The sequence below is a fragment of the Myotis nattereri genome (genome assembly GCF_964212035.1).
Source record: "Myotis nattereri genome assembly, chromosome: 12".
Classification (NCBI taxonomy): Eukaryota; Metazoa; Chordata; class Mammalia; order Chiroptera; family Vespertilionidae; genus Myotis; species Myotis nattereri.
The window spans coordinates 63,991,977-64,014,998 of record NC_138087.1 but is presented as its reverse complement, the minus strand read 5'-3'; the positions used below and the strand labels follow the sequence as shown (position 1 = coordinate 64,014,998).

The 23,022-nt window shown below is 49.8% G+C and overlaps 1 protein-coding gene across 1 annotated transcript in view; it reads left to right on the top strand.

Moving 5' to 3' along the window:
• Positions 1-1,220: 1,220 nt before the first annotated feature.
• Positions 1,221-23,022, top strand: part of PTPN3 (protein tyrosine phosphatase non-receptor type 3) — a 99,354-nt gene continuing 77,552 nt past the window's right edge. The window contains exon 1 of the mRNA XM_081103443.1: positions 1,221-1,319. The gene's annotated coding sequence lies outside the window, so the exon portion shown is untranslated. The remainder of the gene's footprint in view (positions 1,320-23,022) is intronic.

Below are 23,022 nucleotides of genomic sequence, written 5' to 3'. Positions count from 1 at the left end.
CATTCACATATTTATTCAACAAATAGTTTTTGAGCGCCTACTGTGTGCTGGGCGCTATTATAGTGTCTGAGACACTGCAGCCAAGACAGGCAGCCCTGCAGTGCCAGAGCTGAAATTCCCGGAGGTGAATAATACACAACGAGAATAAGCTAATTAGAGGAAATCAGTCATTGACCTCATCTCCTGCAACTCTGCGTGCCTTGTCATTGCCTAATCAGTCCTGCGCCTTAGGGTCTTTGCACTGGCTGTTCCCGCTGCCAGTTTATCTGCATGGCTGAAATGTCACCTGATCTGACTACCTCATTGAAAATTGCACTCCCTCCACCTCCAATTCTCCTCACCCTGGTAGAACTTACCACCTTCAAGTATACTATATGCTTGTATGTTTATTGTCGGTCACCTGCCTATCCTTCCCCCTCGCCGCGACCCCCCACCCCCACCCCCCCATTCCCCAACTCCATCAGAGGACAGGATTTTTGACTATTTGGTCACCACGCATGAAGAACCAGAATAGATGACTAATAACTATTTGTTGAATGAATTAATGGATAAATTGTGATACATGTGAGGTAACGAAAGCGAGGACATGGGAAGCAGAACAGCAGGGAGCTAATTTGGTGAGGTGGTCAGGGAAGGTCTCTCCCAGGAGTTCACTTGTACAATGAAAAGGTGCCAGCCACGAAAGGCTGGGCAGAGAGGGAACGGCCTGCGGAGGCTGGCCAAGCCCTGAGTGTGTGCCGGATAGAAAGGAGCACCTGGGCTGCAGGAAGGCAGGTGTGCGATGAGGTGGAAGAGATGAGGCAGGGGCCCCGCAAATCTTGGGAAGGAGGTTTAAGCTTACTAGTGGACGGGGATGAGCACTGGACAGCAGGACCCTCTGGACAAGACGACTCCTCATTCCACAGGTGTGTTGAGCTGACTGCTTGACATTCCTAGGTATGAAATCACTCAGGGCCGGGCACGTAGTAGGTGCCCAATGCATGGTTATGGGACGAATGTCTGCGTGCATGCGCCAGGGGACTCCGGGCTGCCCGGAACCCGGCAGCAGAGCCCGGGTGGCTGGGAGGCGCGTCCCGACGAGACTGCCCCGGGCGGGGGCGGGGGCGGGGGCGGGGACGCCCCGCAGGGCAGCCCGGTGCCGGGCGCCCGCCCCCCGCCCCGCGCGCGGGCCCGTCGCGGCCAGCAGGACCGGCGGGAGCCGCCCGCGGGCGGCACTGGGCATGCTCAGACGGCGTCCAGGTCGCGCCGCGAGCGAGCGAGCTTCCGCGCCGCCCGCAAGCGCGACCTACCTGGGCGCCTGGCGCCCCCGGATGCTGCAGGTACGGCCCGGCGCGACCCCAGCGGGCCCGGGACAGGGCGCGGGGCGACCGGGGCCGGGGTAGCGATCGGCGCCGCCCCGCCCCCACCGTTCCCAGGCGCGCGGCGAACGCGCGGGCGGGCGGGCGGACGGGGCAGCTCCGGGGTCCCGGCGCCACGTCGGGGCGGGGAGGGGGCGCCCCCGCCGCGTTCACCTGGCCGGGCTGGGGCGGGAGGGAGCCGGCCGGCCGGGTGGGGCTCGCTCCGGGCGGGCGCCGGGACGCGGCGGCGGCGGCGGCGGCGGCGGGGCGTGGGCGTGGGCGTGCGCTCCGACCCGGACAGGGGCGGACACGGCCGGCGGCACGGGAGGGCCCTGCGGCGCCGCGACCCAGGCCCTGGTGGCCTAGGGGGCGCCCAGCCCGTGGGGAGCCAGCCAAGCTCGGCGGCCAGACCTTCTGAGCTCCCCGGGCGAATCCGCCTCTCGGCTTTCAAAGATGGCATTTCCTGGGCCTGGCATGAACTCCAGCGCCAGTAAACCCTCCCCGTTCCGCAGGCGACGCGGGATGGTTTACCAGGTACCTGCGCGGAGACAGCTGCAGTGGGGGAGTGTATGTGAGCGCGCAGCCCCCCCCCCCCCCGCCCCGGGAATTCCCATTTGCAGCAACCTAAACTTACTGAGAAGTTGCGCTTGCCTTAAAAATTCATGGGAAGTTGAGACAACTTGACACCTGGGCTGTCCGAGGCGGTGCAAAGAGCTTGTGACTTGGACACTGGAGACCTCCGGTCAAGTTGGTCTCCCCCTTGGCCAGCTGGTGACCTTGAGCGAGTTGTCCAACCTCTCTGATCTTCAGTTTCCTCCCCTGCAGACAGCCGGTAATAATGCCCACCTCACTGGGCGGGTGGGTGGATTAAGTGGGATAAATTATGTGGAGGTGTTTGGCACTGTGCCCGGCCCAGAGCAAGTGAGCAGTTGGCGTGATGCGAATTTAATTCGTTTAGAGACCCCCGTGGCTCCCATTTCACCAGGAAATTAGAATCAGGGAAGTATCTTCAGGGCCTGGTGGCAGAGTGACAGACCTGTCTCTGTGCCCTGGAGAACTTGTGCTGAAGTCAAGGGCTTTGGAAAAACAATTTAGCGAATTGTAATCGGAGAGCATCTTCTTTAAAAGCAGTTTCATACATTCAGGAACTCCAGAAGTTGGCAGTTCGGCTGTACTTACAAAAGAGCTGTTTTTCGAGAGGATCCATTCTGCAAATGCTTAAGCAGATGATGCTTCAAAGTAAAGCCAGGTTAGGAAGATTTCTGTTCTAAAAAGCTTCTAAACTCAGCTTTTGTGATTATTTAGATCAGGGTTCTTAACCTCATGGCTGGGGTTGGTTAATTCTTTGTTTGAGGCCTGTTCTATGCATGGTAGGTTATTGAGCTGCATCTCTCGTCTCTACTCACTAGATTTCAGTAGTAATCCCTCTCCCTCTGTTGTGCCAACCAGAAATGCCACCAGACATGGCCAGATGTCCCCTGGGGGGGGGGGGGGGGCCAATATCCTGTCTCACTTTTTAGAACCACTCCTGCTTTCTGTCATTAGCCTGTTGAAGTTGTCAGAGCATTTCATCTTATGTTTTTCCTATAATAACTAACCTTTGTATGGGCTTACAGAACTGCACAGAGTGTATCCACTATCTCAACTCACTTAATTTTTACAACTCCCCCAGGAGGCTGGTGTCATTCCCATTTTACAGATGAGGAAATTGAGGCTTTGAGCAGCGGATCACACATTATGTGGTGTAGTTGGGATGTAACTCAGGTTTCCTGATTCCATGGGCAGGTCTTTCTGTTCTGTATCAAGATGCCCTTTATTGTACTGAGATTTTTCAAATAGATAACTTTGCTGATGATTGCATCAAGATGTGAAGTAGATTGGAAGCTGGAAACCTTTCTGAGATTGACTAGTTGAACATTAACAGTAGGCTATTATCTGAGAGAGAGTAGGTCGTTCTAGTTAAATATTCTAGTTTATAGCGAGCTCCCATAAACCCCACGTACAGTTAATGGAATACCAATTTGCAGAGAATTAGAGTAGAATAAAACGTGCCTCCGTACTCTGTATTGATCCTGAGTTGTCTCTGGTGATTTGCCGTCTCTTAAAATGGACTCCTGTATGCAAATTAGACATTAGCTGGGGAATGTAAAAGGTCAAGTTACTGAAGTCATATCTGAGTGGCGGAGGCATTCTGTTCAGCCAGCATGTATTAGTCAAGCTGCTTCTGTATGGCAGATGCCGTGCCGGGGTTGGGAGATGCAGAGTTGGCCAGTAGACCCCAGTGAATCCAGGGTTTTCAAGGAGAGGCCAGGCCAGATACATAACAGGCCCACAGGAACAGCTTGGGGCAGGAGAAAGAGCCTAAGTTAACACAGAGTCAAATGCAGGGCCCCGCTCTGCCTCACCACTCCTGTCTCTGAGCCCTCCTTTCTGCATTTTATCACAGAGAGGCATCCTGGTAGCTTTTCACTTTCTCACTCAAGTGTCAGGACCCTGGTTAGAGACACATCTTACTCCTCATAGGAGTTGGGGTTCCCAGCTGGCAATTGGTCTCAGCAGATTGATTGTGGCCTGTGAACGGGGAGATTTCACATGCATTGTTTCATTTCAGTCCTCCCTGTCCCTGTTTTGCAGATAAGGAACCTGTGCTAGCAAAGGTAGCGTGCGTCTAGGAGCAAGAGGGACGAATTCTGACCTTTTGAACCTTCGTTTCAGGCCCGTGAAGGATTCTGTTTTCTAAGATGAACAACCCACCAGAGGGGCTCAGCTTTGGGGATTGGAGGGAACAGGAAGACATGGCACCCTCCCTCCCCACCCCAGCCCCAGGGTTTGTGGCACGTTGGGAGGGAACCAGCAATGTGTGGTCCCTCCCTCTCTACGTAGGAGAGTGCCTATTGACCATAATCCCAGTGCTCACCTTCCTTCCGCCAGACAGTGGTTCCTGGACAGCAGGGCCAGTCCCTCTTCATCTCTTCCCAGGGTCTGTTGCAGGGGCTAGAACGCCCAAGGAACTCCGTGCTTGCCATGGCATTGACGGGCTGGTGGGGGCTGGGCAGCCTGCGGGTGTTCTTCCCAAGCCTCAGCTCTTCTTACCAACTCTATTAGAGACAGGACAGGACAGGACAGGACCTAGTGTCCATCCTGCTCTGGTTTGGGTCCCGGCATCCGCAGCCTCCGTTCTCACAGGTGTCTCCTTTCATCTGCCTCAGGGGGGACTAAAGGGAGTGCTTGGTAGGCGCCTGGCTGAAATCTGACCTGGTGATGGGTTCCCAACCTAGAGATTTGCATCACACAGCTTCCAGTTGTGCCTCCAGTGAAGACCAGCTGTGAGCACAGATTTAACAGCAAATTCAGACATTTATTGAGTCTACTGGAGGCCTGATGCATGAAATTCGTGTAAGGGGCTCAGCCCCCACCATGGTGGTGGCTAGCTACCTCAGACCCCGCCACCACAACGGCTGCCTCGCCCCTTGAAGCCCTAGCTTCGTCTGGAAGGTCATCCAGAAGGACGTCCAGTCTAATTAGCATATTACACTTTTATTATTATAGATAGTATATGCCGGGCAATAGGGTTACAGAGATGAAATTTGAACCCCTGTTTTGGAAGGACTCATGGTGGAGTTGGGAAGACTGACCTGTGTGCTATCTGTCTGTCTGTCTGTCTATCTATCTATCTATCTGATAACTACTTTACAAGAGGGTAAATCAAATGCAAAGAGACCAGTGGAGGCGGCCACTCATTCTGATGGGCATCAGGGAACATCATAGGGAGTCGCTGGCATTTGAATTCAGCCTTGAAGGTAGAAAAAGATGGTACTCAGGGGGCAGACAGAACAGCAGATGTAAAGACTCAGAGGCATGAAGAGACCTTGTGTGTCTCAGGAGTGGTGACTCTTCCCCTTCTGAGCGTGCTTATTGCATGACCCACCTCCTGCAATTAGGGTACTCTCCCATCCCTGTACGGTGCCTGGCTTCACTCCGCCCAGTGCTCAGTGCCCATTCCCCTTCTTTTCCTCAGAGCGGTGCCTCTGGCTTGAGCACCTTCTGCCTGGGATGCCTCTGGTTTTAGTTATTCAATACTGATAGAGCGTTTACTGGCTGCAGGCACTGCTCCTGAGGCTTTCCAAATATTAACTCATTCATTTAATCCTCTGTGAGTAGCAGCCGCTTGGTAGGTAGGTCAGGGCAGAGCTCCTCTCCCCAGCCTGTGCCCCTCTGTGGGTGTTGCTCCGATTGTGGTACACCTTCTCATGGCTCACCTCATTGTTGTGCCAGAAAACAGAGAGTTGAGAGCGAGTGCTGATGGCCGCAGATTTTTATCCCTGACCCCGTGTCCTTCAGGGGGCCAGCAGGGCTCCCTGACTACATTTTCTGAACTAAGATTGGGAACTGTAGTCTGAAAAAGAATGTTTGTGCGGCTTTTTTGTGAAAGAGGAGGGAGGCCTGGGAGGTGTTGTTTGGATACTGAGAGAGTGGAATTTTTGAGACATTTTGATGGTTTATGTGGAAAGTTAGGACAGAGGATTTGAAATTGGAATAGCCCTGGAAAATTCAGGTCCTATGATTTACTGTCAGGATACACAAGCTTTTAGTAAATATTTAAGCACTGTGTAGCTTGGAGTGAAATTTTTGTACTTTTTTTGTACTGAGCCCATTGGAGCCTCAAAAGGGGGTAAACAGTACCTTTTAGTCCCAGAATCTTGCAAATTCCCACAAGCCCCCGTTTACAGATGGGGTGAGAAAACTGGGGCTCAGAGAGAGGATGTCACTACCCAGAGGGCACATTGCTGGTAAGTAGGACAGCCAGATTTGAACCCAAGTCTGTCCCCAGATAAGTCCTTTAACTGTGAAATGAGGGTAATAGGACCTATGTCCTTTAAATTGACCATTTTAAAGGAGCTAATGACTGAAAACCTACTGAGGCAGAACTTGGCACAAAAAAGGGTCCCCTCCCTTGTGGTCAGGCCCCTGACTCTTCGGACAAGCACTTTGGTGCTGAGAATGGCTGTGGGCGAGTCATGGCCCCTCCCAGGGCAGGGCTACCGGTCCTAGCTCTTAGCGCAGAAGGGATGTTCCAAGGGGCAGGATCCAAGGCCAGAAAGGGGCGGTGGCCAGCTGGATGCTGTGTTGCTGAAAGGCACTGGTCTGGCTTTGAGAGCAGGATGTGAAGACCTGGCCCCTGTACCCCGCTTCCCTCAGGTGAGTCAGCCTCAGTGTAGACCTGAGGTTTTTAGTAAGAGAGGCAGAAACCAGCTCTGGCCCTAATCACGGGTGGGCTGGGAGAGGGGAGGATGACAGCCTGGACCCAGGCCTTGCCTGCTGTTTCCCCCCGCCCCCTCCCCTGACCTGGTGATCACATTTATACATGGTTGTTGGAGAAAATTAAATGTCAGGGAGCAAAAGGAAAATCGGAGGCTGTGAGAGCCGGGAGCCTTCTCCCCTCCTCAGTTCACTCATGCTTTGGGGCTTTGCTCCCTGATTACCTTCCCTCACCTTCCTGAGTTGGGTAAACCTGGCTCTATACATGCGCATGCCACCATCTGTCTCCTTTTACAGAGCTTTTCACAGGTGCAGTTTTGCAGTTAATTAGTATAATTATTAGTACCTGTCTCCCAGCTGCACTGTGAACTCTGTGAAGTCTTTCTTTCTTAAAAAGAAAAATTTCTGAGACATTGTTTTCTTTTTAATTCTTATTTTGACCTAATTCAGACACAGAAAAGTTCCAAAAATAGAACAAAGAACTCCCATATACTCTTCACCCAGATTCCCCGAATGGCACCATTTTATCACATTTATTCTATCTTTCTCTCTACGTAGGTATTTTATGTAGGTATTTTTCCTGGACCATTTAATGATTAGTTATAGACACTTCTGTGTATTTTCTAAAAATGATGAAATTCTCCTATATAACTATAGTACAGTTTTTAGAATCAAGAAACCAATATTGATACAGTACTATAATCTATAGAACTTATTCAGGTTTTGCCAGCTGTCTCGATAGTATCCTTTATCACAAAGAAAAGCCCAGATCATGGGTTGCATATGGTTGTCATGTCTCTTTCTTCTTTAATCTGGACAGATCCTCAGCCTTTCTTTGTCCTTGATGACCTTGACATTTTTGGTGAGTGCAGGCTAGTGGTTTTGTAGAATGCCCCTCGATTTGAGAGCGTTTAACTCACTATTGTGTCCCCAGTGCCGCTGAGACATCAAATGCACTCAGTGAGTATTTGTTGCCTGAAGAGACCATAAGGTGGAAGGAAAAAGCAGGTTTTCTTGTTTCCCCCCACTCCCAGTCTTTTCCTTACTGAGGGATGTTATTTAGTTGCAATCATAGTATACATAGGTTCGAATCCTGCTGTTTTTATAACACAGCTTTCCCCCCAAAAAAAGAGAGAGAGAGTTCCGCAGGGAATAGTGAGCCTGCTGTCCGCACAGGCATGCAAGCAAACACTGGGTGATGGTTTGGCGGGGCTGCTGGAGAGGAGAATGGAACATTTGATGAGGAGAGACTCAGCCTGGAGTTCCCTCCCAATGCTAACCTGCCTTCTCTAACTGGGACTTGAACTTTGCTGGCCTAGGGGCCCAAGAATAGAGTGACTAGAACTCATCTGAACCAGAACATTTTGAGAATAAAAGGGGCGGCTATTAATAATTGCATCTAACCAGCTAGCCTCAGCTGGGACTACCCTAGCAAATGAGGATGTGTGGTCACTACCCACAGGTGACTTTGAGGTTGGAGGTCAGTGTAATGCCGGTGGACTTGATCCAGCATCTGGAAGGGTTCAGGAATCTGGAGAAGGCGCTGTGTGTAGATTAAATAGGAGTCCAGAGACGAAACAAGTTTGAAAGGCATTAGGGGGCCAGAGGAGCTTGACTAAAGAAACCAAGTTCTCTTTGTCTCAGGACCCCTTGCTTTTTATTAACACAAATTGTCCTAAGGCAAGGTAGATATACACATCAAAGGGTAGGGTGAGTATACAGAATCCATTGTCAGATTGGGGAAAAACTGCCTACGGCTGTTCCGGTGTTTGGCCAATAGGAGGCAATAACATGTAGATTAAGATGCCCTCAGCTGCCTGGCAGCTAGCAGTCATTTTATGCATCCTTTTCAGGTTTGGGGAAATGCCTTCAGCCACCTCCAGATGTTCAGCCCTGCTGACATGCTGGAATTGGCTTCTGGCATCAGTGCAGGCAAATTAGCCTGGAAACGCCCCTAGCACTAGGAATCCTCTACCTGGATAAAGACAGAACTTACCTCCTTGACATTGCTGGCCCAGTCCATGTCCGTGGCTCGGGTCCCCTCTGGTTGCACCTCCGTTGGCATGCTTTGCTCCTGCTTCACCAGCCGTCTGTCAGCCCTCCCTTTACCTGTTCCTTCCTGCCACATGTCTGCCAGAGCCTGCAATGTCACTTATGTATCCAGGCTGGAGGGAGGAGGGAGGTGGGAGGGGGTTTGGGATAGATGCACAAGGGGGACAAACAAGCCAGCTGAGCTTTTCACTGACCAAATTCTAATGGAATGTGAGAGCCAGGGTGTGCAGGTGAGGGGGGGGGGGGGGTCGAAGACTAGAGTCTCCCTAGACCAGTGGTTCTCAACCTTGGCTGCACATTAGAATCACCTGGGAATCTTTTTTTAAAATCCTGATTTCTGGGCCCCATCCTCCGGAAATTCTGTTTCTTTGTTACTAATGCTGTGGCCCCACCCCATCACAAAGAAACAGAATTTCTGGAGGACGAGGCCCAGAAATCAGGATTTTAAAAAGATTCCCAGGTGATTCTAATGTGCAGCCAAGGTTGAGAACCACTGCCCTAGACCAGTGGTCGGCAAACTCATTAGTCAACAGAGCCAAATTTCAACAGGACAACGATTGAAATTTCTTTTGAGAGGCAAATTTTTTAAACTTAAACTATATAGGTAGGTACATTGTTATTAACTTAATTAGGGTACTCCTAAGGCTTAGGAAGAGCCACACTCAAGGCGCCAAAGAGCCGCATGTGGCTCTCGAGCCGCAGTTTGCCAACCACGGCCCTAGACCTTATCTTCTGGTTCCCTGGTACTCACACCTGCACCCTGTCTTCCTCTTCCAGGCCTGGGTGGAAGAGGCCAGAACTAAGTCGCTGCTTTCCCTAGAGGCAGGGAAGCAGGTGTCATTGGGGACCCAGGCACCTGGATGGGTGGTCATCAGATGCCCGGTAGGTGCAGACAGGGACTTGGATGCAGAGAAACCAGGAAGGAAACCAGCATCTAGGAATCCCGGAACAAGATCACAAGGTCAGCAGGGGGCCATTTATCAGGAAGCCTGGAGTTGTAACGCTATACAGGTGGGGTCAGTGTGGTTTGGTACTTAACCCATTTTCTTCCTCGCAAAAAAATACCATCCCTGACTTCCCAGGTTAAGAACTATTAAAGGATGCCCTAACTGATTTGGCTCAGTGGATGGAGCGTCGGCCTGGGGGCTGAAGGGTCCCAGGTTCGATTCCGGTCAAGGGCATGTACCTTGGTTGCGGGCACATCCCCAGCGGGGGGTGTGCAGGAGGCAGCTGATCGATGTTTCTCTCTCATCGATGTTTCTGACTCTCTGTCCCTCTCCCTTCCTCTCTGTACAAAGTCAATAAAATATATTAAAAAAAATATTACAGGATGAAAATGGGCATGTACATTTTTCTGGGACGTCGCAGTCATGTGGCCTCACAAACGCAATCCAGGCAGTACCGTATTTTCATAACTCTGGGCATCGGTGGCTTTAAGGGGAAAGCCAGTTCGTGAAGGAGAGTTCTAGTTCTTCGAGTGCAAGACACGAGCACTGGCTGACCTTGGGAAAGGTTTTCTAGTTAACTGTTATATTCTGTTTGACTGCTGAAAATGTTCTTTCCTATCCCAAAGCTCAGCTATGTAAAAGCATTTAGTTTCCGGTCATTTCTTTCAGGACAGAAAGAATCACACAGTGTCAGAACTGGAAAGGGCCTCAGAAGAGCCTTTCCCAGCTCGATTTTACATTTGGGGGAACCGAGGCCCTGCAGGGCTGTGGCACACGCCAGGGCACACAGGCAGTCACAGAGCAGCGACTGGTCCCCGTGTTGTACAGTTTCAGGCCCCCAGGTCTCAGGCGTGTTTCCAGATCTCATCTATGGACGTTTATAAGATTGACTGTATTTCTGTAATTTTGTTAATAATGTGCACTGGCGTTTCTCTAACTATAGAAATGAATTGTGTTGACGTTGAAGCAGTTATGCATTTCTTGCTCTCTTATGTAGAAGCTGCTAGGCTGATTTTGTTCCTATAAGAAAGATATGAACTTTTCTGTTGGATTTCTGTGTTCTCTACTAGTGTTTCTCGAACTTCGCCACATCAGAATCACGTGTGAAAACACGGGCTGCTAGGTCCCGCCCCCAGAGTTTCTGACTTCTGTGGGTCTGAATCAGACTCCCTGGTGGGACCTGAAAATTTGCATTACCAACAAGCTCCCGGGTATGGCTGCTGGTCCAGAGACCAGGGGCCATGCTTTGAGGACCTCTGCCCCAGGCGTAGTGACAGTTTCAGACTGTGCCCTGTGCTTTGCAGCCGGCTAAGTCCTCCCTGCATTGCACTTCCCTGTTACTCCCACACCACCCAACCGAACCGTCTCACTCTTTCCAGGTCTCCTACCTGCTGTCCTCGCCTCTCCAGATAACCCACCGCCTGTGGCCCTGAGATGCTCAGAGCCTCCTCACCTTCACCCCTCCTCCTTCATTTTCTGGCTCCTCTTCTTCCTTCCTTTCCTCCAGTCTGAAAAAATGAGTGTCTCTGGCTCAAGCTTACTGTTGAAGACTGTCGTCCCCTCACCTTGGGAGAAAACTTCTCCAAGCCTACCCTTCTCTTTCACTGCCGAGGAATAGTCTGCCATTGCTGAAAAGGATTTGCTGTCACCACTCTGGACACAGACATACTGTTCAATTCCAGGCGTCCAGATTTCCTATACCTGTAATGAAAGAAGTAATTATTTTTTAAATGTGGTAAAATACACATAATGTAAAGTTTACCCTCTTCATCATCTGTAAGTGTACAGTTCATGGCACTACGTATAGTCAAAGTGTCGTGCTGCCATCACCCTCATGCAGCCACCACCTCTCTTCATCTTGCAAAACTGAAATCCTATGTGTATCGCCTCCCCCCGACCCTCTGCACATCCCAAACAGAGCTCAGCACCTTCTTCCTTCAAAACACTCTCTCCTGAAGTCTTCGCTGTGAAACCGCAGGTCACACTTCACTCACCCCCCACACCTGTCCTGGACAGATCCGCCTGGGAAATCCCTCCCCCAGCCCGCCCCTCCTCCCCACCTCCTGACACTGGGAGAGCTCCTGAGCGAGTCCCCCTAGAAAATGCCCAGGCTGAGCTGTGGTCACAGCCCAGACAAGGCCCCAGCAGCCAGGGGCACACATCTGTCTTCAGAGCCCTCACCACACCGAGAGGTGATTCTTCACGCATCTCTCTGACAAGCCCAGGGCTGAGGCCGGGGACCTGAGATAGCCTCTTACCTCTGACCCCCAGCCCCCGCCATGGAGCTGCCGGCAGTTGGTTCTCATTAAATGCCTGGGGCGTCAGAGAGAAGGGTAAATACAGACTGTTCAGGAAGGGAGAATGTGTAAAGCCCTGTGACTAAAAGCCAGCACGGAGAGCCGAGCACTGAGTCGGTGTGTCTGGGAGGGTGTTGGTGTAGAGGGGAAGATGGTTTGAGGAGTCAGCAGAGCCTCAAGTGAAAATGCCAAGATGGACTTCAGAGGTGGAGGGGGAACCCCACAGGGGCGAGTGCTGCGATGGGACTCGGGCATCAGCGTCGAGGAGCGAGAGTTGGGCTGGCGTTCTCTGAAGGGGTGGGGGGTTCAGCAGGGATATGGGGATATCGGTCAAGAAACCATGTGGTCTAAGGTCGGAGGGCAAAGCTGCTTTTCGCTGCTGCTTTCAGGAGAGGACAGGTGCCCAGATTTAGGCAGTTTGAGGATGAAGAATTCTTCGCTTCACGAGGCTTGGTGGAGCCAGCAGATTGGGGCCCCGTGAGCTGGGACTGTCAGCTCCCTGAATGTCAGTGTCCTGTGAGGTGGGGTCGCTTCATTTTCCCGAGGAGGAAGTGGAGTCTCAGAGAGGTCGGTAACTTGCCCAGGGCCACAGCTGGGAAGTGGAGGAGTCCAGCCAGGACTGGGGTCTGGGGGCCAGAGAGTGTCAGGCGGGGCATCCCAGCCTTGGAGCAGCAGGTGTGGTAACAAGGTTAGTGCTGTGGCAGGGTTGGGAGGGCGGTTGGCGTCCGGTTCTGGGGGCAAGAGGGAGGAAGAGGAAGCAGGGTCAGGGGACAGAGACACCTGTCACACACCTGGGCACCAGGAAAGTGTCAGGTAACAGCATTTTTAGAAATTCTGTCAATTTGATTTTCTTAACTCATTATTGCTCAGAGACAGTTTAGGAAATACAGAAAGGTGGAAAGGATAGAAAAACTAACAACTATGTTTTTATGGTCTTGCGAGTTCCCCTATACTTCTGTTATAGGTATGGGCATACTGTACATACAGTTGTATAACCAGCCTTTTTGATGTGCTGTTCTAATCACTTCCACATCATCATGAAGTCTTCATGGACACCCTGTGCCTATTGTGACTTACTTACCTGGCCCTCTGAAGTTGGAAATCCTCTTTTTTCTTAGTTGTAATTTTCAATGTGCCAGATGTCTCTGGGAGGAAAATCTTTGCCAATAAAAGTGACGGTAGGTTCCTAGGAGTGGAGTTACTGATCAGTCCGCCTCCCGCACAGCTGGAGTGATGCGCTGTTAGGAGCGCGGACACAGCCTTCTGAAAGCGCCGCGAGCCTTGTGCACATTAGCTGTTGGTTCATTCGTTTGTGTGTGCAGGTCACAAGCGTTTATGAAGGGCCTGTGGGGAGAAACCCCGTTCTCTGAGGCCAGGTCAGCAGAGTGTCCGCTGCCAGCATCTCTGGCTGACGGACGTGTAGGAGTGTTTTGTCACCCACGTTTCTCAGGCCCAGGAGCCTGGGACAGCCCTGAGCCTCTGCAGGGGCCAGACAGTGCTCACCTGTGAGTTTGGAGCCACCTGCCTTCCCCTCGGTAAGGATTAGTGATAGGGTACTTACTGAGAGTGGTGTCCCCCACTTTATTTTTTTGTTGTTGTTAATTCTCACCCGAGGATATTTTTCCATTGATTTTTAGCGAGTGGAAGGGAGGAGGAGAGAGAGAAACATCAATATGAGAGAGACACATTGATTGATTGCCTCCCGAAAGTGCCTCCACCAGGACCAGGAATTGAGCCTAGACTGAGGTACACACCCTTGACCAGAATCAAACCTGAGACCCTGAAGTCCTCTGGCCAACACTCTATCCTCTGAGCCAATCCGGCTAGGGCCCCCATTTTATCCTTTTAATGCATGCATCCCACAGGGGCTTATTGAGCACCTCCTGTTGGCTAGGCTCTGTTCCTCTTGCCAGGGATACAGCAGTTAAATAATAAAAGTCCCTGTGCTCAGGGAATTTCATTCTAGTGAGAGTCAGGGACATGGGGATTGCGAGGAGGAGGAGGAAGGGGAGGGGGACGGGGAGGAGGAGGGCAGTAAACAAATACGTGCTATGTCTGATGATGGTAGCTGCTAAGGAGAAAAGGGAGTAGGGGAGATAAGGAGTGATGGGGAGGCCTTGCTGGGCAGACTCATGAAGAAAGTGGGGGAGAGCCAGGCGGAGGATGTCTGAGGAAGGGTGTCCAGCCAGAGGAACAGGTGTGCACACCTGAGGTGGGAATGAGGAACAGGAGGGGGGCAGTGTGGCTGGAGCAGAGAGTGGGTGTGGTGCTACGTGAGGCGGGCAGGATAAGATCTAGGACCCAGGGGTCATTTTTTTTGTTAGGAGCCAGAGGGCCACTCCAACCGTGTGAAGGAATTCAGACTAATCTCATGGATTTTTTGTTGCTTATCTGCACTGTGTTTGGTGGGGAAAGCCCGGGATCTAGGAAGTCAGTGCCTCCATCGGCCCTCTGTGCAATGAGGGACTTGACCTAGGAAACTGGGAAGGACATGCTGAGCTTTGCAGGGCTGGGGCCTCTGCCCTGTCGTTAGTTAAGTGTGCTAGTTAGATCTTGGATCATTTGCGTTTAAGTCAGCGGTTCCCAACCTGTGGGTCGCGACCCCTTTGGGAGTCGAACGACCCTTTCACAGGGTCACCTAAGACCATTGGAAAACACATATATAATTACATATTGTTTTTGTGATTAATCACTATGCTTTAATTATGTTCAATTTTTAACAATGAAAATACATCCTGCATATCAGATATTTACATTACGATTCATAACAGTAGCAAAATTACAGTTACGAAGTAGCAACGAAAATAATTTTATGGTGGTGGTCACCACAACATGAGGAACTGCATTAAAGGGTCGCAGCATTTGGAAGGTTGAGAATCACTGGTTTAAGTGATAGGAGTGTGTGAATACAATTGTTGATATATAGTATTTAGTTCTTAGTATGTGTGTTTATCGAATCAGATTTACTATTTTGTTTTAAACTATAGAGTCAGCCAGTTGGTCTTGTAGCTGGGTGGAGGGTGGGGAGTGGAGTTTATCCACTCAATGGTTTGTCCACTCAACCATCCATTTATCCCAGTTAATTATTGAGTACCTGCTGGGTAGGCACTGGGCTGGCTGCCTACACCATAGTGGTGATTTTGAAAAGACCCAGACCCTGTCTTCATGAAGTTCATGATCTAGTGCAGGGTTGCTACCTAGCTCTGCCAGAGGGTCACAGTGGGGAGGGGACCCTGGTCAGAAAAAACAGGGCAGCCCCTCCCACACGTCATATACACAAATTAACTCAAAATGGATCCATTGCCTAAATATAAGCACTAAAGCCTTAAAACTCTTATTAAAAAAAAAAAACACATAGGGATAAATCTTCGTGACCTTGGATTTAGCAATGGATTCTTGGGTATGACAACAAAAGCACAGGCAACTAAGGAAACATAGAAACATTGGACTTCGTCAAAATTAAGAACTTTTGTGCATTAAAGGATGTTATCAAGAAAGTGAAAAGGCAATGTACAGAATATGAGAAAATATTTGCAAATCATATGTCTGATGATGGTTTAACATCCAGAATGTTTAAAGAACTCCCATAACTCAACAACCCAAATTAAAATAACCCAATAAAAAAATGGGCAGAGGACCTAAATAGGTATTTCTTTGAGGATCTGCAAATGGCCCATAAGCACATGATAGGATGCTCAACATCACTGTCACTAGGGAAATGCCAATCAAAACCACAGTGATAGATCACTTCACACCTACTAAGATGTCTGTCAGGAAAAAGGAAGGAAGTATTGGTGAAGATGTGGAGAAATTGGAACCCTCTGACATCGCTGGTGGGAATATAACATGGTGCAGCTTCTGTAGAAAAGTTTGGTGGTTCCTCAAAAAGCTTAACATATAATCACCATATGACGCAGCAGCTCTCCTGGATAGACACCCAAAAGAACTGGAAACAGGCTCAAACAGACGCCTGTACAGCCGTGTTCATCGCAGCACTATTCATAGTAGCCCATGGTAGAAAGAATCCCAGTGCCCAACAGATGGATAGCCAAATGTGGTCTATCCATGAAATGGCCTGTGATTCATCCTTAACACGGGATGAAGTTCTGACACATGCTACAACATGGATGGACCTTGAAGACATTAGGCTGTGTGAACTAAGCCAGACACAAAAGAACAAACATTATATAACGCCACTTACATGAACTATCTAGAATAGGCACATTCATAGACACAGGAAGTAGAGGTTGCCAGAGGTTGGGGGAGGGAGGGAACAAGGAGTTATTGCTTAATGGGTACAGAGTTTCTATGAAAACGTTTTGGAAGTAGATGGTGGTGATGGTTGCACAACATTGGGAATGCAACTAAAGCTCACTGAATTGTACACTTAAAAATGGTGAAAATGACAAAATTTATGTTCTGTTTGTTTTGCCACAATGAAAAAGACCAGAGCAGGTAGTGCAATGTCTGGGAGGAGATTGACTGCTAGGAGCCACTGGGTGTGAGGGTTCTGCTGAGCCAGGCCACCTCGGGTGTGGTCCTTGCAGTCTTTAGCCAGGTTCTCTCTCCTGATGTGAGAGTCCAGTGAGATGTGGGAGTCCAGTGAGATGACAAGTGCCTTCCCATCCCCTTTCATTTCTTCCTCCGTGTACAGAGATCATTCTGCCTGGTAAGAAAAAGAGAAAACAGCACACCTGGTGGTTTCCCCCAAATCATCAGTGACCTGTTCGTCTGCTTTGCCATTTTCCTCCAGGCGGTGGTCTGGCCCCCTCTTTGGTGCTTCTGCCCTAAAGCAGGGCTCCCCTGGGCCGCACTTCACTGACATCTGTGCCTGCCCTTGGTCACATGCTCCCACCCTCTCTGGGTTTACTGTGGGTTCTTTTGGAAGTCTGGGCCATGCTAATTAGAAGTCATCTGAACACCCAGCCATGCCTATGATTCCACTGGGTAGGATATTGTAAAACCATAACGACAAATACCAGAGAAGTGTTTGAACTACCTGGACAAATGTTTGGTGGTGGGATAATGGGAAAGAGTGGGCTGTGTGATTGGAGAGACATTACAAATTTAACTTTTAAAAATCACACCCCGAAAAACAAGAGGGTGTGTTGGTCTTATCTGATGTGTGGCAGCGGGTCTGCTGGGCTGCCCTCTCCTTCCCCTGCAGGGTTTGTCATCTTTGGGGGGTGGGGGTGGGGGAGGTGAGGGCGGTCAGAGCCAATTTGTTTTTACTGCCCTGGAGGTAGATTTCCCATGGCCATTGAAAGACTCTCAAGGTCTAGATCAGCGGTTCTCAACCTGTGGGTCGCGACCCCTTTGGGGGTCGAACGACCCTTTCACAGGGGTCGCCTAAGACCATCGGAAAACACATATATAATTACATATTGTTTTTGTGATTAATCACTATGCTTTAATTATGTTCAATTTGTAACAATGAAAATACATCCTGCATATCAGATATTTACATTACGATTCATAACAGTAGCAAAATTACAGTTACGAAGTAGCAACGAAAATAATTTTATGGTTGGGGGTCACCACAACATGAGGAACTGTATTAAAGGGTCGCGGCGTTAGGAAGGTTGAGAACCACTGGTCTAGATGCTATGAGGCTGTCCTTGGTCCTCCTGGAGACCCAGGCTCCTCCACACCCAGGATGCCCCCAGCTTATCAGTCGTGTCCCGTCCCCCCGCCCCCTCCCCCCCCCCCCCCCCCCCCCCGCCCCTGGCTGACATAAAGATTCTTGGCTTTGAGCCAGCACATCACCCTGAGGTGAGCGGGCAAAGGTGTGGTTGAGCTCAAGTTCATTGAGAAGCCCGGCCTCCCAGGGGCCGTTGTGCACCTGGGCCTCCATCAGGAGTCCTTGTGGTTCAGAGATGCCTGGGGCTGGTGCAGGAGAAGGGGCTGGGACTGGGGCTGGAAGGAGAGTTCTGAGCCAGTCAAGGGGTAGGAAAGGGCCGAGCCCATACCAGTACATGAGGCCAAAGCTGACCTCAGGAAATGAGGCTGCCCACTCCCGCTCTCCCGCTGTTAATAATTAGCCCAGGGTGGCAGCCTGTGGACCTGGGAGGGCCTTTACACGTCATGTGCACTTACTCCGGCCCACGCCTTATGCAACGGTAAGAGGAAGTCATTTACGAGGTTTCCCCGATTCTAAAAGAGGTGTGTTCACAATGTCAGGGTGCTTGGGATGTACTTTTTCTTTAAAGTTTATGAAATACCTGTTAACCCCATTGTCATCTTAGAACAGAGGGAATGTGGTAATACATACCCCAGTCGTGACTCGGGTTCCTGTAGTTGCAGAATGAATTAGGGAGCAAAAGGGTTTCCTGGACCATTTCTCCCGGAAGAGGAAATTCACCGGCATGTGAACTGTGGGGAGTGTCTGAAGATTATCTCAGAGGGTGAGGATATACTTATAGTCAGTAAATTAGAGACAATGGTGATTAAGTGGGGCCCTTTCCCCTGAGTGAATCACTTTCCTCCGAGTCGTATGAACCGTTGGACTGAGTGGGCAGGTGTGCGATGCGATGTCTTGCACTGAGCTTGGGAGCATAGCCTCATTTGGAGGCTGACTGTGGGACTTGAGCATGGTTCTCTGAGTCTGCCAATAATCTGCCCGTCTGTGAAATGGGTACAGCAATGCTGCCCTCCAGACGCAGTCAGAATGAGTTGAGCCGGGAGTAATGGATGCGAAAGTATTTGGGAAACTCCGAAGCCCTGTAGGTAAGACCCTTGGTTGCTTCTCAGGAGAGGAAGCCTGGGGATGGGAGCAGGCCAGGGACTAGACCTGAGGTGGGTGGAAAGGGTGGTAATACAGTCAGTCTTCATAGCAGCTGGTGTAGCGCAAGTGTCTGCAGTGGGCCAGGCCCTCTGCTGGGTTAGGTATAAGGTCACTGCTCCTCAGGATGACTTACGGATGAGTAGACTGAGACTTAGAGAGTGAATTTGCCCACGGTCATATCTGCCGGGATGCAGTGGAGCAGGGACTGGCACCCGGGTCTGGTTGGTTCCTTCAGGCCTCAGCTGGGCCCTGGTTTGCTGAGACCCCTGGTCCGGCCGGCTGAGTGCCCCTGGAGATCGAGAAGTGGGTAGCCTCTGTCCCTGCTCCCATCTCCCAGCACATGGAAGGCCTTGGGACAAATAAGTGCGCCAAAGGCAGCAGCAAGAGATTATTTTCGTCCAATTGTTCCTAAAAACTGTTACTCTGATTCCCATTTTGGTGTGCCTTTATTCGTCTTTCCCAGAGTTCGTGCAGTTTCCTCTCCTTAGTTTCCTGACCCGATCTCACCAAGACCTAAAGCCCTGGGAACCTTAGTAGGCGGCACAAACATACATTTTTATCTTGGTTTGGAGAGGCCCTGGCAGCGTTACCCTACCTGGTCTAACCCGAGATGGCCCCTCAGATGAAAGCCTTGCAGGCAGGGGATTTTGACGCTGGGGGGATCCGTAGGCTCTCCCTACGGGTGGTAACTGCCCAGGTCACTTGGCTGATCCTCACAAATAGGGTGATGCTTTGGTGGGGAGGGGTGGGAAGGTGTTTTTCTGTGTTTCCTTGAGATAACATGATGGCGACGACTGCCAGCGGTGCGGATTGGGTTTCTCTGGCCAGGCTGCCGCCGACTTCAGACTCCTTGGCAGGCTCAGAGCTGGCGGGATGGTCCACTTGTGAGATTCCAGCTTCTTGGCTGGGATGCACCGCGATTAGCACGTCTCAAACCTTTCAAAGTGACGTTAGCCGTTTTCTGAAGACTTCTGCTGCTCTGAGCTAGCCGCGCAGGGGTGGGGACTGGAGCCTAAGATAGAAATATCATGGACTGACACCCAAATGGGCGTGTCTCTGCCCTGAGGGCAAATATTAGCACAGTGTTTTTGTACAGTTTATGCAACTGGATTCACATCCCTGCAGAGTAAATTTATTCCATCCTGTTTTCCAGTCTATTTGGGCCTAGTAGAACTGTTCAGAGGGAGAATGGAAAGAGTTTAATAGCTTAATTTTAGGTAGAAACTGCTCAGTAGAAAACGTATTTATTCCATTGTCTATATTTTGAGCTTGGTGTATTGCTCTCTGTGTATTTGTGTTGTTTTGCCTCCTATTTCATGATTTGATGAGCCACTTAGTTTCTTTTCCAAGACTGAGGTATGAGGGATCTGTTTAGAATTATTTCCCAGGAGAAATCCATGTAAGATCATCCAAATTTGAGTAGTGCATGTAGGGCTGACATGTACAGAAATTAAACTTGGGGACTGTTGAAAAAAACTCATGATAGAATCTTGGTCCTGGACGCTCAGAGTTCATCTGACCCTTGCAGTTTTACCCAGGTTCTCTGCTTGGTTACCTCTAGTGATGGGGGGCTCCCTCTCTCCCAAGGCTGCCCCTTCCATGTTTGTGCAGCCTTGACTGTTCAGAAACTCTTCCTTCTGTTTCATTTCTTCTTCAAACCCTTGAAACCTTGGGCTCTAAAACAATCAGTCTAATGATCATAGTAAGAATAAGTACCCTTGATTGGGCCCTGCTAGGTGCCGGTGAATTTGCATAGGTATTATCTTCAGTGCTTAACACAACCTTGGAAAGCAGAGAAAATGTCCCCCCTTTTATTGATAAGGAAACCGAGTCTCAGAGAGGGTGAGTGATCTCGGCAAGTTCACACAGCTGAACAAGTGGCTGAGCTGGGCTTCCAGCCTAAGTCTCTGCCAGCTGTCATCCCTACCGGCCTTCCCAGGGCCTCACAACCATGTCCTGACTCCTCTTCTGTGTCATAGCCCCTTGGATTTTTGAAGAACCTAATCTCTTCCCGGAGATTTCCCTGGGATTTCAGTTATTCCTCAGACACTCCTACCAGATCTGTTTCCGTGGAGTTTCTAAAATGCCCCGGTTTCTCCTCCTGTCTGTGCACACACAGTGTCATTTCTGGACTGCACTGCCTCGGCCTGGCCCATTTCCCTTGGTCCTGCAAGATCCCCCAGGAAGCCTTTGTGATCTGGGCCCCTGTCCCACCCCACCCCAGTCAGGAGCCTTCCCCTGTTCCTCTGGCACGTGGGCTTTTATTCCCTCAGAACTTGGACTCCAGGCACCTCTGCCCTCCCACCCCACCCCAGTTTCTGGCCGGGCACCCAGCAGGTGCCCAGTCAATGAATACTAAATGGCCTGGAGCTCCTTCACTAGTGTACTATCGAAGACTAAAATAATCACCCACAAGATCGATGAGTCTGTGAAATTGTAGCCCTCCAGTTGGGCCGGGAACTTGGCCGGTGGCGCAGAGGCTGTGGGGCCGCTGTCTGCTGCTGAGTCCTGGAAGCCGTTCTCCTCAGCATGGTTTGGTTCCGCTCCCCCTGCGGCTGGCCGGTGTCGCCTTTTCCTCCCAGGAGACCAGCTCGCTGGCCTCTACAGTTTCTGGGTTCACCAAGTCGGCGGGTCATGGGAGAAGTTTACCAGGCACCGTTCAACGACATACTTGGGGGGAGGCCGAGTCACAGCCCTTCTCATTCCTACAGTCCACGCAACACAAGCTGCCGGAAGTGTACACGTGCGTGCGAGAGACTGTCCTAGCACTGCACCATGATAACCTTTACTTAAACATCAAAACAAAACCAAACCTTAAAAATCGAGTTTAAATTAATCTCGTGGCCCCAGCTGGTTTGACTCCGTGGATAGAGCGTCAGCCTGTGGACTGAAGGGTCCTGGGTTCGATTCCAGACAAGGGCACATACCTCGGTTGCAGGCTCGATCCCCGGCCCTGGTTGGAAGGCATCCAATCGATGTGTCTCTCTCACATCGATGTTTCTCTCCCCCTCCTTCCCACTCGCTCTAAAAAATCAATGGAAAAATAATACTCTCTGGTGAAGATTAACAGCAGCAAAAATCCCATGAAAATATTGTTAAAAGTTAGGAGAGTGGTCACCTCTAGGGGAAGTGTCATATTTGAAAAGGGCCATGAGGAGGTCCCTACCAGGCTTCTTGAGAGCCATGCTCTTAGAAAATCACAAATGCTTTTCCCCTCTGTGTGATCCTTTGGGAAAAAAGCAGGGGGTGGGGGGTGGGGAGGTGATGACTTAATTTAATATACTCACAAGTTTAACACGTGAGTTTCCTGGTGTCTTTGGAGTGGAGTGTGTTTTTCAGTTACCTTGCTTCCCATCCCAACCCTGAAAACTCAGCTCATGGAACATAAGAGGTTGGTTTCTCTTTATAGCAACATTACCTCTTTCCAGAAACTGCCTGCAACTCCCACAGCATTCTTTATCTTGCCCTTCAGGGAGCTTACAGCTACTTCTTGTTATCCTCCCAGTATCAAGTATAACTTTTATTTTGTTAGTTTTGCAAGTGCCCTGGTGTGGAACCTATAAATAAACCCCACTCCATAACAAGAAAACTATTTGACATTTTGACGTTGAATGAGAGCAAGAGTGCTAATTACGGGTCTCTGTTTGAGGAAAGTAACCCTACACATTACTCCACCCAACTTCCTGGGGGGCTCCAGTTGGAGACCTACTCCCTGAACAAATTATAGGATTTGTGGAAGAAATGATTTGATTCCAATATAGTACTTCTGGAGTATTAGGATTAATAATTGCAAGATAATTTTAGGATTGAGCTGTGTTATTAAAATGACGTTGTGAGCATTTTCTCCCCTTTGGTGGAAAATAATGTGAAGTCAGAGTTAAAACCTTTCATAAGTGCATTCACGGAAGCATTTTTATGAATAAAAGGTATTAAGTACTTTTACACACACACACACATTAAAAATAAGTCTTGTGCATCAGTATTTCCATAGTTGGTTGGGATTATTGTATTCATTAGCAAGCTTTAAGCTTTAAAGATGTTATTTAAAAATTAATCTTTTGGTTTATAGGCTCAGGACAAATTAGTTTATTGGCTTTACCGTTGAATTAGAAATAAATGTGAAAATGCCTTCCTTAATGAATTGACATTTTTTCCAATTTAGGAATTATTCACTAGTGATGTTTACATTATAAGCTAGTTTTTAAAATAAGTATATTTATCTTTGTTATGCAGTGTTGTACCTTGGAAATTAAAAAAGTCAATTAAGTGGAAAAATGGCAGAAGGTAGTATTGATAAATTTATGAAAACATAGTCATGAGGGAAATTAAACTTCATGTACCAGTTG